At 36.0% G+C, this 13351-nt stretch overlaps 1 non-coding gene and 1 pseudogene across 1 annotated transcript; one reads left to right on the top strand and one right to left on the bottom strand.

Annotated features, from left to right (window-relative positions):
* Positions 1–1574: 1574 nt before the first annotated feature.
* Positions 1575–11533, top strand: LOC112665472 (RNA-binding motif protein, X chromosome-like; annotated as a pseudogene).
* On the bottom strand, positions 5837–5943 carry LOC112665699 (small Cajal body-specific RNA 11). Its single transcript, XR_003140530.1, has one exon. It is a non-coding gene; the product is annotated as a small Cajal body-specific RNA 11 (non-coding RNA).
* Positions 11534–13351: the final 1818 nt, after the last annotated feature.

The raw sequence follows: 13351 nt of genomic DNA, 5'->3' as shown, positions 1-13351 counted from the left end.
AAATGTTTCCTTCTCTTTAAGGGTGGGTTATTTTTAGGCTTCTCCCCGACTCTGATCTTATGCTGTGCTATAAGAGTCATTAAATAAATATCTGTTGAAAAAGAGTATAAGAATGAATACATGATTCCAGAAGATGATAAAGTGCTGAATGAGACTTCATTCTAGAGGAGATGAAATAACTTGTGGTAGACCAGGACTGCTAGTAAAAGCAACTAGAAAAGCCATGTAAAATGATGATCTGTTTGATGATGTCAGAGGCTGTTGAGGAAATAAACATCGGCGGTAATGAGTTGGGTGGGTAAGATTCGGAATGGACCAGTCATGTGGCTGATTTTCTCCTTAGGAGAATTAGGACAATTCCTGGATTCTGGGACTGCATAGGATTGAAGATAGCAAACTAACTGGTGTTTGATGTCCAATAGTTCTTGAAATATCTGATGATTTCCCGTTTTCTTGGGTGTACAGTCACCTGAGCGAATAACCAGAGGTGCCTTTGGGAAAGAACTAAAGGACAAGCCACAGTATACCCTTCCATGCTGTTACAGGGTTCCTCCTCCTTTGGCTCTCCTGGACCCAGTCAGTAGGTAGGTTTCAAACCTGAAAGTTGTCTCAGTTCTGAAAACCAAGCAACCATTGTCTCATGTCCCTGCTATACTGTTTCTTTTATCTTATAATAAGATAGACTTTGACAGTTTTGAAATATGATTGTTGGTATTTCTGTGTTTGAGGCAAGGCATCAGATGTAGTATTTTAAAACATTAATAAAACTATGTGCATGTTTGTATGTTGGAAAGGAAGCTGGGGGAAGGGTTCTGGAGATAGCTGGTTCCTTAGCTACTGTCTTCCTGGGAAAACCTGGGGGTAAAGATTTTATTGAAACTCTGATTTCCATTATATCAAATCTATTGTTTCTCTTACTCCTTTTCTTGAATGCAAAGTGGCAATGTTATATTAGCAAATATATTAGAGAAGAAAAACATCAAAGAGATAGGGTATACTTGAAATCTTTTGAATATATTATTTATAAAGCAAACCATACTAATTACAGTTAATATCACATTGCATTGCTGAAAATCTGAATTCCAGTTTTAGGAGGTAAAAATTATTTGCTGTGAATGTGTTTAAAATTTTTTTTTTTTTTTTTTTTTATGATAGGCACACAGTGAGAGAGAGAGAGGCAGAGACACAGGCAGAGGGAGAAGCAGGCTCCATGCACCGGGAGCCCGACGTGGGATTCGATCCCGGGTCTCCAGGATCGCGCCCTGGGCCAAAGGCAGGCGCCAAACCGCTGCGCCACCCAGGGATCCCCCTGAATGTGTTTTAGATACTTAAATAGTTTCTCCAGTGTTCTAGTTCTGTATATATTTAATATACAGAATATATATAATATATATAATGAATATAATATACAGAATATAATATATATTATATTATATATAATGCTTTAAAATATATAATGCTTTTATAATGCTTTTATAATGTTATATATATAATCCTTTTTAAAGATTTATTTATTTATCTTAGGGGAGAGAGCAAGAGTGCACAAGTGAGCATGCATGGTGGGGAAGGGCTGAGGGAGAGGAAGAGAAAGGGTGTTTTTTAAAAATTTTTATTTAAATTCAATTAACATGTAATGTATTACTGGTTTCAGAGGCAGAGGTGCTTGATTCATTGGTCTTATATAATACCCAGTGCTCATGACATCACATGCCCTCCTTAATGTTCATCACCCAATTATGCCGTCCCCCCTCCCTCCAGCGACCCTCAGTTTCTTTCCTATGATTAACAGTCTCTTATGGTTTGTCTCTGATTTTATAGTCTTTTATTTTTTCCCCTCTTCCCCTCTGATCCTGTTTTGCTTCTTAAATTCCACATATGAGTGAGATCAAAGGTAATTGTCTTTCTCTGACTGATTTATTTTCTTTAGCATAATATCCTCTAGTTCCATCCACGTTGTTGCAAATGGAAATATTTCTTTTTTTTTCTTGGATGGCTGAGGAGTATTCCAGTGTGTGTGTGTGTGTGTGTGTGTGTGTGCGTGCATATGTGTGTGTGTATCACTTCTTTGTCCATCCATCCACGTTGTTGCAAATGGAAATATTTCTTTTTTTTCTTGGATGGCTGAGTATTCCAGTGTGTGTGTGTGTGTGTGCGTGCATGCGTGCATGTGTGTGTGTGTATCACTTCTTTGTCCATTCATCTGTCGATGGATATCTGAGCTCTTTCCATAGTTTAGCCATAGTGGATATTGCTGCTCTAAACATTGGGGTGCAGGTGCCCCTTAGGATCACTACATTTGTTTATCTTTGGGGTAAATACCCAGTAGGGCAATTTCTGGGTCATAGGTTAGCTCTATTTTCAACTTTTTGAGGAACTTCTGTACTGTTTTCCCGAGTGGCTGCACCAACTTGCATTCCCACCAACAGCATTCCCCTTTCTCTCTATCCTCTCCAACGTCTGTCATTTCCTGACTTGGTTAATTTTAGCCAATCTGACTGGGGTAAGGTAGTATCTCACTATAGTTTTTAGTAGTATTTCCCTGATGCCAAGTGATGTTGAGCACGTTTTCATGTGTCATCGAAACACGTTGAAATGTGTTGGCCATTTGCATGTCTTCTTTGGAGACATGTCTATTCATGTCTTCTGCCCATTTCTTGATTGGGTTATTTGTTCTTTGGGTGTTAAGTTTAGTAGGTTCCTTATAGATTTTGGGTACTAGCTCTTTATCTGGTATATCATTTTCAAATATCTTCTCCCATTCTGTAGGTTGTCTTTTGATTTTGTTGTCTGTTTCCTTTGCTGTGCAAAAGCTTTTTATCTTGATGAAGTCCCATAGTTCATTTTTGCCTTTGTTTCCCTTGCCTTTGAAGACGTGTTTAGCAAAAATTTGCTGTGGCCGAGGTCAATGAGGTTGCTGCCTGCATTCTCCTCTAATATTTTGATGAATTCATGTCTCATACTTAGGTCTTTCATCCATTTTGAGACAGAGAGTCTTAAGCAGACTCTAAGCTGAGCACAGAGCCCAAATTGGGGCTCAGTCTCACAACCCTGAGATCACGACCCTGAGATGAAACCAAAAGTAGAATGCTTAACCATTTGTGCCATCCAAGTGCCCCATATGCTTTTTAAAGTATTTTTTTGGCAACTTATCAACTTTTATTGCTGTTGATTGATATTTTATTGCTATACAATTACTATCTTTTCCTATTTTCAGCAGGAAAGAGTATATATTAAGCATTATATTTTTCAGGATAACAATGAGAAATTCATTAACATGTCAAATTTCTTTTAAAATTATGATTTCTTATTAGCAATAACTATCACTTATAAGTTTTTAATCCTCACAGCAATTCTGTGATATAGATCTTATTCTCATTTCACAGATGTAGAAATTAAAAGTCAGTGTTTAATACCAGCTTAAGGTTACATGCCTATCAGTGGAAGAGTCAGGAGTTAAAACCATTTTGGAGCATACATATAGCAGCACTTGGTTATTCAATCAAACACTAATCTAGATTCTTCTGTGAAAGAATTTTGCAGATTTGATTAAAGCTGCTAATCAATTAAATTGATTGAACAGGAGATTATTTTGTATGGGTCTGAATCAATCTTTGGAAATCCTTAAAATATGCTCAGGTCTTCTATGAATTAGAGAGCCTCCCACTTGTGGTCATAAGCCTCTACTCCTGCCCCTAGAGCTCCAGCTGGCTCAATGATCTTCTTTCCTGACTTCTTGCCCAATAGGCTCCCTCCAGTGTGTAGCCAGTCCCTACAAATACATAAACAAAAAGGCATATATCTGTTTAGAGATATTATCTCCCACTGGTCTCCTCTGGTTGAACCTTAACTAATACTCTTGCCTTCACTGCAAATCTAATACTCCAGCCTGAACTTTATTCAAATTCAGAATAGAAATGTGGGGAGGGAACAATGAGTGTAAAACTGGGTGGAGGGAGAGAGGAGCCAAGGCTAGAGTCTTTATTATTGTATCTTTATGCCTTAATGTTGAAACACAGTTTCTACAAAGAATTCTTTTCCTGTCATTCAAATGTCTCATGTCTAAAATTACATATTTAATTTTTCATATTTAACATTTTTCAGGGTAAACCCTTGAATTTGAATCTAGAAATTTTGAATTACCAGGGAAAAGTTTTGCTGCTCTTAAATATGTACATGAGAATTCTCCACAGATTTGTGTAAACAGTACTTTTCTGCAGAGCACTCTCTTATAACCTGCTCAATAGTATCCAAGCAAAACAAATTTCTCTTTTAATTAATGAATATTAGAATACAAAATACCTAGAAAATACTTTTATAGATTGAATGTTTGTGTCTGCCTTAAATTCATATGCTGAAGCCCTAACCTTTCAGTGTGGCTATATGTGGAGATGGAGCCTATATTATTATTTTTTTGAGATTTTATTTATTATTTGACAGAGAGCACAAGCAGGGAGAGCAGCAGGCAGAGGGAGAGGGAGAAGCAGGCTTCCAGAGGAACAGGGAGCCTGACATGGGGCTCAATCCCAAGACCCCAGGACCATGACCTGAGCTGAAGACAGATCCTTAACTGACTGAGCCACCTAGGTGCCCTAAGAGGGAGCCTTTAGAAGAAGTAGTTAGGGCTTCTACTTATGACCTGATTTAACCTTAATCCAATAGAATTCATTTCCTTATAAGGAAGAGAGACCAGAGTGCTCACTCTCTTTCAGTAGATAAGGAAGAGGTCATGGGAGTCCACAGTGAGATGGTAGCCACCTGTAAGCTAAGAGGACAGGCCTCAGAATAAAACCTATCTTGCTTGGACTTTCCAGCCTCTGCAATTGTGAAAAATAAATTCCTGTTTTTTAAGCCACCCAGTCTATGATATGGTGCCCTCAGCAGAATAAGAAAAATACTAAACATATATATAACATTTTACTTAAAAATATTAATAAATAAATTGTATGTTCTTAACTATCCCAAAAAGCATATACTACAAAATAGTTTTTTAAACTTTTGATTTTCATAAGACTATCATTTTAAAGTATATTAAGTATATGCAGATAATGTAGTAAGCATAATAAATTTGGAAGAAAAAATAGTAGGTTCTGTTATTTACAGCTTTCCTTATTTTTTTTTAATTTACAGCTTTCAATATAGGATCTGTCTGCTTGTCAATCTTTGATCTGAATAATGAAGGAGACTGTAGATTTCTGAGGTTATTAGCTGTGTTTTTGCTGTGTGTCTTGTAAAAAGCAATTATACATATGATCTGGAGCTCTCACTAAGAGAAGGCAATGAAGAAAAAAGACTCAAATCATCCCTTTCACCTTAGGAACCATATAAAGTTCTAATCAAGTTCCAACAGGATGGAGAATCTGAAAACTTGAACTCACTTTTTTATATACAAAGAGGGGTGAAAAAAGTAACTCCTAAAACTAAAAAGCAAAATCCAAGTTAATTATACTTTCATAAAATAGTGTTCCTACTCTAACTTTTATCCTTTAATTTGAAAACTATCTCTGACTTCCAGAGTGGTTAGGACAGTTTCCATGACACAAAATTATATTTAAAAAATGTGATTAAGATTTAATACGTGAACATATAAGAGTATATATGGAAAAATAGTTGATTAAATAGAATAAACAAGAGAATTGCTTAAACCCTAAATATGAAAATATTTTAAATGGATTTTCTGAAAAACTCATAATATTTAGGATAAATTTGCTTTTTGGCTCATCAGCATTACATTTAAAACACATGCACACACACACATATACACATTCAAGCTATTTGACTTTTTTCCCCCCAGAAATAAGATTTTTCTAAAGTCAATGATTTTTTTTTTAAGTTGTAAATTGTCCTCTCTGAGAGTAAGCCCTATTCATAGGACAATCCCCCTAAACTGAGAGGGAGATTTCTGTGTATCTTGCCAGACTCCCATAAAGCAATGAATCATAATTCCCCCAAACTGGATTTAGATGTGAAATCTAAAATTCTTGACATTTGAGTGGACTTGAAATTCCCATCCTCCCTCAACATTCTATACTTTTTCTTTAAGAGAATTTACTACTTTTATTGATAGTTTTTTTTTTTCAGATCATATAACTCCAAAGTGCAATTTTAAAAGAGTTAAATATTCTTCAAAGTGACTAACCATCATACCTGTAAAGTTATAAAGAAAAAATCCGGTTGTGCAGTAGTACTAGCAGCTTCCCTCTTCCGTTCTCGGACCCGGCGCACCCTCCCCACCCCCTCCCATGCTGAGCTGCTATGAAGCCCCTGCCTGAGAGCTCATAGGAGCTTGGAACGGTCATCACCCCTCCGACTCTAACCAGGGGGAAAAATGGTTGAAGCAGATTGCCCAGGAAGGCTTTTCATTGGTGGCCTCAATACAGAAACAAATGAAAGAGACCTTGAAGCACTATTTGGCAAATAAGGACAAATAGTAGAAGTTCTATTGATGAAAGATCGTGAAACCAACAAATCAAGAGGATTTGCTTTTGTCACCTTTGAGAGTCCAGCAGATAGATACTATGGATTCAGCCAGAGAGATGAATGGAAAGTCCTTATATGGAAAAGCCATCAAGGTAGACAAGCCACTAAACCATCCTTTGAAAATGGTAGACATGGACCACCTCCACCTCCAAGAAGCAGAGGCTCTCCAAGAGGTCTTAGACGTGGAAGAGGAGCAAATGGAGGAACCAGGGGACCTCCCTTGCGTGGAGGGCACATGGATGATGGTGGCTATTCTATGAGTTTTAACATGAGTTTTTCCAGGGGACCACTTCTAGTAAAAAGAGGACCATCACCACGAAGTGGTGGTCCTCCTCCTGAAAGATCTGCCCCTTCAGGACCAGTTCGCAGCAGCAGTAGAATGAGAGGAAGAGCTCCTGTGTCACACGGAAGAGATAGTGATGGAGGCCCACCTCGAAGGGAACCCCTGCCCTCTCCTAGAGATGTGTATTTGTCCCCAAGGGATGATGGATATTCTACTAAAAAGGCTATTCAAGCAGAGATTACCCAAATTCTCATGATACAAGAGATTATGCACCACCACCAAGAGATTACACTAACTGTGATTATGGTCATTCCAGTTCACCTGGTGACTACCCATCAAGAGGCTATATTGATAGAGATGGCTATGGTCCTGATCCCGACTAGTCAGATCATCCAAGTGGAGGTTCCTACAGAGATTCATAGGAGAGTTATGGTAACTCACGTAGTGCTCCACCTACACGAGGGCCTGTGCCATCCTACGTGGAAGCAGTCGCTATGATGATTACAGTAGCTCACATGACAGATTTGGTGGAAATCGAGACAATTACCCAAGCAGCCGGAGTGATCTCTACTCAAGTGGTTGTGATCGGGTTGGCAGACAGGAAAGAGGGCTTTCCCACTTCTAAAAAGGGGTACCCTCCTCCACGTGATTCCTACAGCAGTTCAAGTCGAGGGCACCAAGAGGTGGTGGCTGTGGAGGAAGCCAATCTGATAGAGGGGGAGGCAGAAGCAGATATTAAAAACAAAACAAAACTTTGGACCAAAATCCCCGTTCAAAGAAACAAACAAAAAAGCGGAACCATTTCTGTCATAACTACCCAAGGACCACTGAAAGGGAACATTGTGTTACTTTTTTTAAATTTCCTATTAAGCTCCCCTTCCATAAGTTTTATGTTCTTGTGAGGGAAAAAAGTAAAACCTGTTTAATCTTATTTGACTTTATGACATTGCTTTCAATAAGCAAATGTTAAATGTGTTAAGACTTGACTTGTGTACTAGTGTTGTAATTTTTCAAGTTAAAAGTGTCCCACTTCCTATATCTGATTTTTCCCAGTAAATGAGGCAAAGCAATTCTAAGACCTTCTACAAACATCTAGCCTTCTAAAATGGAGAGGTGAATCCTTCTGCCTATACAAACAAGCTAGCTACTAGAGGGTGGTCGGGGTATGCTACTCTTAGGATTCCAGAGTGTCTTCAAATGGAAATCTCAATGTTCTCAGTAATGAAAAACCTGAGATCAGATGCTTATGTAAGGAAAGTGCTATTCACCCAGTAAATCCAAAAAAGCAAATGGATAATTCTGGCCATATTTTGCTTTTCTGACATCTCCCTGGAAATCTACAAGAACCTCCCTTTCCCCTCTTCCAATAAGACCATTTAAGTGTGTGTTTAAGCAACTACAGAATACTAAATAAAAAGTTTGGCCAAAACCAAAAAAAAAAAAAAAAAAAAGAAAAGAAAAAGAAAAAAATCCTTACTAAGTTTAAACATATGAAATTAGAGCATAATCAAATAATGGATGAAACATTTAAATGACAATTAAAAGTTTAAAAAATAATTTTGAGTATCCAAAGTGATCTTCATAAATTATATTTAAAAAATTAATAATGGCTATAACAGGGATTGTAATGGTGATATCTAGGTCTTTATATGCAATTAATTGCATAAGATATATAACTAATAATTATTCTAATGCTCTTTATAGCACCAAAAATATAGCAATCTTTGAAAGAGTTTAGGGGGAAAAAAATCTCATTTTTTAGTGAACTACATAAGTTCAGGGAATTACATATCTATGGAATCTTTAAATCTCAGCATTGCAAAATATATCATGTTTATAGTTATTAAATGAGAAGCAAGGTGAAATACCAAACTGAAGTCCTAGAGACAAAGTGGAATAATTTGTTTCATTTATAGTTTGTGAATAGGTTAAAATTTAATGTTAGAATACTCCTAAGAATTCACATAGTCTACCATATAGATTATTTATGCTTATTAAAGAACCTATGTATAATATTTATTTAATATATAAAAACATATATGTTTATATTTTTTCTTTTCCTTAATCCTTATCACCTAGTCAATCCATTCCCCCAACCCTCTCCCTTCTGATAAACATCAGTTTGTTCTCTACAGTTGAGTTTGTTTTTTGATTTGTCTCTCTTATTTTTTTCCCTTTGCTTGTTTGTTTTGTTTCTTCCACATTTGAGTGAAATGATATGGTATTTATCTCTCACTTGTTTCACTTAGCATTATACTCTCTAGCTCCATCCATATTGTTGCAAATGGCAAGATTTCATTCTTTTTTAAAGGTGAATAATATTCCAGTGTGTGGAATACCACACACCACTCTTTTTTCTCTATTCATCAGTTGATGGACACTTGGGCTATTTCCATAATTTGGTTATTGTAGGTAATGCTGCTATAAATATCAGGTGCTTGTAGCCCTTCAAATTAGTGTTTTTGTATCCTTTGGGTAAACACCTAGGACTGCAATTATTGGATCATAGGATCATTCTATTTTTAACTTTAGAGGAATCTTCATACTATTTTTCACAGTGGCTACACCAGTTTGCATTCCCACCACCAGTGCAAGAGGGGTCCCCTTTCTCCACATCCTTGTCAACACCTGTTGTTTCTTGTGTTACTGATTTTAACCATTCTGACAGGTGTGATGTGGTGATACCTCATTGTAGTTTTGATTGGCATATCCCTGATAATCTGTAAAGAGCATCTTTTAATCCATCCATTGGCTATCTGTATGTCTTCTTCGGAAAAATGTTTATGCATGTCTTCTGTCCATTTTTTAATTGGATTATTCATTTTTCGAGTGTTGAGTTGTGTAAGTTCTTTATAGATTTTGTATACTAACCCTTTATCAGATACGTCACAAATATCCTCTCTCATTCTGTAGGTTGCCTTTTGGTTTTCTTGATTGTTTCCTTTACTGCGCAAAAGATTTCTATTTTGATGTAGTCCCAATAATAGTTTGTTTATTTATTTATTTACTTATTTATTTATTTATTTATTTAATTATTTAATTTATTTATTTAGTCCCTTGCCTAAAGATACATATTTAGAAAAAGTTGCTCTGGCCAAAGTAAAAAAATTTACTCCCTGTATTCTCTTCTAGGATTTTTATGGTTTCATGTCTCACAATTCAGTTTTTAATCCATTTTGAATTTATTTTTGTGTATGGTTTAAGAAAGTGGTCCAGTTTCATTCTTTTGCATGTTACTGTCCAGTTTCCCCAAAATCATTTGTTGAAGAGACTTTTTTTTTTTCAATTGGAAATTCTTTCCTGCTTTGTCTAAGATTGATTGATCATATAGTTGTGAGTTCATTTCTAGATTTTTAAAATTCTGTTCCATTGATCTATGTGTCCATTTTTGTGCCAGAACCATACTGTTTTGATCACTATAGCTTTGTAATATAACTGAAGTGCTGAATTCTAATGCCTCTAGCTTTGCTTTGTTTTTTCAAGGTTGCCTTGGCTATAGTTGAGGTCTTTTGGGTTCCATACAAATTTTAGGATTATTTGTCCTAGCTCTGTGAAAAGTGCTGTTGGTGTTTTGGTAAGGATTGCATTAAATGTGTGGATTGCTTTGGGTAGTATAGACATTGTCACAGTATTTGTTCTTCCAATCCATGAGCATGGAATGTCTTCCATTTCCTTGCGTCATCTTCAATTCCTTTGAGTGTTTTATAGTTTTTAGAGTATAAGTCTTTTACCACTTTAGTTAGTTTTATTCCTAGGTATATATTTTTTAAGATTTATTTATGATAGAGATAGAGAGAGACAGACAGAAAGGCAGAGACACAGGAGGAGGGAGAAGCAGGCTTCATGCCGGGAGCCCGACGTGGGACTCAATCCCGGGACTCCAGAATTGCACCCTGGGCCAAAGGCAGGCGCTAAACTGCTGAGCCACCCAGGGATTCCCTATTCCTAGGTATCTTATTATTTGGGGTTCAATTTTAAATAGAATGTTTTTTCTTAATTTTCCACTTCATTATTGTTATATACAAATGCAACAGATACTTGTACATGGATTTTATATCCTGTGACTGAATTCATTTATCAGTTCTAGCAGATTTTTGGTGGAGTCTTTCAGGTTTTCTATATATATAGTATCATGTGTTCTGCAAATAAAGTTTTACATCTTTCTTACAATGTGGACACCTTTTACTTTTTATTGCTGTTGTTGTCTGAATGCTGTGGCTAGGACTTCCAGTACTATGTTGAATACAAGTGGTAAGAGTGAACATCTTTGTCTTCTTCATGACTATAGGGGGAAATCTCTCAGTTTTTCCACATTAAGGGTGATGTTAGCTGTGATTTTTTTCATAGATGGCCTTTATGTCCCCTTTAAGCCTATTCTGTTGGTGGTTTTTTATCATGATTGGCTGTCAAATGCTCTTTCTGTGTCTTTGAAATGATCATATGGTTTTTATCCTTTCTCTTATTGGTCTGATGTACCACATTGATTAATTTGTGAATATTGAACCAAACTTGCCACCCAGGAATAAATCCCACTTGATCACGGTGAATGATGTTTTTAATGTTGTTGAATTTGGTGTGCTAATATTTTGTTAAATATATATTGATATTAAATATATATTAAGGGATCCCTGGGTGGCGCAGCGGTTTGGCGCCTGCCTTTGGCCCAGGGTGTGATCCTGGAGGCCCGGGATCGAATCCCACATCGGGCTCCCGGTGCATGGAGCCTGCTTCTCCCTCTGTCTGTGTCTCTGCCTCTCTCTCTCTCTCTCTCTATGTGACTATCATAAATAAATAAAATTTAAAAAAATATTTAAAAAAAAAATAATATATATTAATATTATATTTAAATTTAAATACATGTTTATATTTAATATATAAATACAACACATATAAAAGGTTATGGTCATTATTATTTCAACCCTTCAATTTTTTTCGAATTCTAGTTTTTAAAGGTTAAACACATAACTTTCATATGAAAATGAGTACATGTCAAAATGTATTTAGCATATTAATGAGCAAACAAGGGGTGAAGTTTTCAAAAAAAGTTTAGAAGAAACAGAATTATTTGTGATGACTGAGTAAAAGAATGGTGTGAGAGGACTATGAAATTATACACAAAGTTGAATTAGGTCTTCTGTGGAGAAAAAAAGTATCTTTGGTCAGCTCCATTTGCATCTCAATAGGGCAAAATTCATTAAAATGGCTATCAGTATTACAAAAGTTAATGTCTACCCCTTAGAGAGTAGGAAACTATCCTAACCAATAGTAAGTAACAAATCCAAAGGTCCAAAATCAGGAAATCCTTGGCTGTGCCTGTTAGACAGTGCTTCAGTATAACAGTATCTCCTTGTGATCCTAAATAAATTCTAGGGATTATTGTGGATTAAAAAACAAAAAGTTGGTCACAGTGTTTTGGCCAATTACAGAGATTTAGCAAAAAATGCTCATTGTTTCCTAATAGCATGTTCCACATTAGTTTTAAATAACTCTTGCTATTTCTGTTCTGCAGAAGAAAAGAAAAAAATTTATCTTCATTAGGTTACACCTTCAGTATCTCTGTATGTGTATGGATTCTACTTCTTCAAGGTTCACAAAATATGCTAAAGTGTTCTCACCAGTGAGGAATTAATTGATCTATCATACTGCCTATGAAGCTGTGATCTTGAAGTCCACAGAAGATACAAGACCCATGTCTTGGAGGGCCATGGACTCAGATCCCAGACCTAAACTACAACTTTTGTTCTTTCATGGACTTTTATGGTCTCATTATAGTGGATTTATTCTCTAACAGAACATGGTCTTGGCTGTACAATTGATTTCTGCAATGACATCTCAAAAATGAAAATATTCCTATGAACTTATGAAAATAATTATGTTGCATTAAAATCAAAGATTTAATATTTGTTTCTGAAGTATGAGAACCAGTCTTATGGATTTCATATAGAAAAAAAATACTACTTAATATTTCATTTCAGCCTGTAAAAGCATAGTCTAAAAAACAGTGTTAGAGATAGAAAAAGACTAAGAGGCTTCTTCATATGCCCATCGAAATTACCAATATTCCATACAAAAGATATATAACCATACAAATAGATTCCTTTATCCACTCATTCTGTTCTGTGTGGTTAATTATTAAAGAAGGGTAATATTATCTATCGAGATACATGTATAACTATGTCATGAGGATTTGATCAGTGTTTCCCCTGAGTTGAGTAGGAGTAGGATGATCAAGCTTTCTTTTTTAATGGAGAGGAGAGAGACACAGGCCTCCTCACCTCTCCTCCTTAAGATGTCTCCTTGTAACATTATTGTCTCAGTAAAAGTCTCAACCTTTTGATTTGACAATGCAAATTCTTAGTCCTTCTGACCATTGGAACTGTCGACAACCTTCAGAATTAGCTCAGGATTGTCTCTTAGATTATCAGAAGATAATCACAGGTGTATCATGTTATCTCCCAAGAAGATTTGAGAACTTTTAATTATTCTTTTTCCATTTAAGTGTGTAAATATGTGTGAAATTCTATCCAGCCTTTGTAGACATTTTCAGGATACCTTCACATGCATGTAAATATGAAATGGTTACTCACTAAT

Source organism: Canis lupus, chromosome 27 (assembly GCF_003254725.2).
Source record: "Canis lupus dingo isolate Sandy chromosome 27, ASM325472v2, whole genome shotgun sequence".
NCBI lineage: Eukaryota > Metazoa > Chordata > Mammalia > Carnivora > Canidae > Canis > Canis lupus.
The sequence above is the reverse complement of the archived record's forward strand: the minus strand, read 5'-3'. Positions and strand labels throughout refer to the sequence as shown.